Source organism: Rhinopithecus roxellana, chromosome 10 (assembly GCF_007565055.1).
Source record: "Rhinopithecus roxellana isolate Shanxi Qingling chromosome 10, ASM756505v1, whole genome shotgun sequence".
Classification (NCBI taxonomy): Eukaryota; Metazoa; Chordata; class Mammalia; order Primates; family Cercopithecidae; genus Rhinopithecus; species Rhinopithecus roxellana.
In genome coordinates, this window is record NC_044558.1 from 133,725,563 (window position 1) to 133,727,351 (window position 1,789).

Below are 1,789 nucleotides of genomic sequence, written 5' to 3' on the forward strand. Positions count from 1 at the left end.
GAGAATGCGTTAGTTTGGTGGAAGGGTCTGGGCCACTTGTTTCCATCAGCGCAATAATGACCTCTTTCTTACAAGACTGGCTGCTCTCCTCATTTCACTTTTGGTAGTCAAGTGGATTTGCAAGTAAATGGGAGCTCTGGCGACAATCTGTGGAGCATTCTAAAAGCCTCTGGTTTGAATTGTCCAGAGAAAATGTCAGGGACTCTTGACTGTTCCTTAAAGGGGCTTTCAACAGGACTCACGTCAAGACTCCCATGAAGCAAGGTTTACACAGAAATGAAATTATGCTCCATTCCTGTTGAGAATTAAGGCAACAGGAAATTTATGCTTTGAAGTGTGGCCTTGAACTTTATATGTTCATCTATCTCAAATGATTGACTGTTGCCTAGTGCATTGCTCTGTGACCCATTTAAATGCTTAACAAATGTTGATGGCCAGATAGCTGGATGAATGGGGGGCTAAATCATAGTTAGTACAAACTCACCTATTGTTAAGTTTTCCCCTAGCTCTGGAATTCTCACGATTTGGGGTTCAGGATCCTCAGGCATACTTGATATTAACTTCCATCCATCCTCTTTTACTTCAGGAGGGTTCAGGTTGCATTTGGATTGAGGTGAAACCAAAAGTAGATTCACTGTACTTCTCTGCAGCTACAGGAGGACAGTAAAAAGTACTACCATGAGATATGACTTACAGTGAAAGAAACTGAGGTCTGGAGACACCGAGCATCTTAGCTCAGCCTTACCCCTAGATGGAATACGCAGCTGCATGTGACGTGAGAGTCAATGGAAATCCCCTCTGTCGCCAAACACCAGGCTGCCATTGTGCTTAGAATTCTCTGGATGTGCCTTTTTCGGCCAGAACCGCCATCTTCCAATAATTTGCCAAAATGACGAACACAAAGGGAAAGAGGAGAGACACCCGATATATGTTCTCTAGGACTTTTAGAAAACATGGAGTTGTTCCTTTGGCCACGTATATGCGAATCTATAAGAAAGGTGATATCGTAGACATCAAGGGAATGGGTACAGTTCAAAAAGAAATGCCCCACAAGTGTTACCATGGCAAAACTGGGAGAGTCTACAACGTTACCCAGCATGCTGTTGGCATTGTGGTAAACAAACAAGTTAAGGGCAAGATTCTTGCCAAGAGAATTAATGTGCGTATTGAGCACATTAAGCACTCTAATAGCCAAGATAGCTTCCTGAAATGCGTGAAGGAAAATGATCAGAAAAAGAAAGAAGCCAAAGAGAAAGGTATCTGGGTTCAACTGAAGTGCTAGCCTGCTCCACCCAGAGAAGCACACTTTGTGAGAACCAATGGGAAGGAGCCTGAGCTGCTGGAACCTATTCCCTATGAATTCATGGCATAATAGGTGTTAAAAAAATAAATAAATAAAAGACCTCTGGGCTGAAAAAAAAAAAAGAATTCTCTGGATGTTCATAGATTCTCTGTGTTGACACAAGAAGTCAATGTCATTTATTAATACCTTCACAAGATCACTCTTTCAGATTAACTTCCTAGTCTGGACACAGGCCCAGAGAGGAACCTGGTGGTAACTTAGTGGTCACCAGACCACGAATCAGCCCAGACCTGCCACAGGGTGACCTTGGAGACTCCATGTAGACTCATGGATACCCTCTCCCCATTCTGCCACAGAGGTACTGAAGACACACTCCCTCTTCATATATCCAGACACCATCCCTGAGAGGAGCAAGGGGAGGGAACAGAACAGAACTCTGAACAACTAAGTATTGTATGTAAGAGAGACTAAAGAGTCTCATAAGGA

General features: G+C 43.3%; 1 pseudogene; it reads left to right on the forward strand.

The window, feature by feature from the left end:
- The first annotated feature begins 886 nt into the window (after positions 1–886).
- LOC104675329 lies at positions 887–1,282 on the forward strand (annotated as a pseudogene).
- The last annotated feature ends 507 nt before the right edge of the window (positions 1,283–1,789 follow it).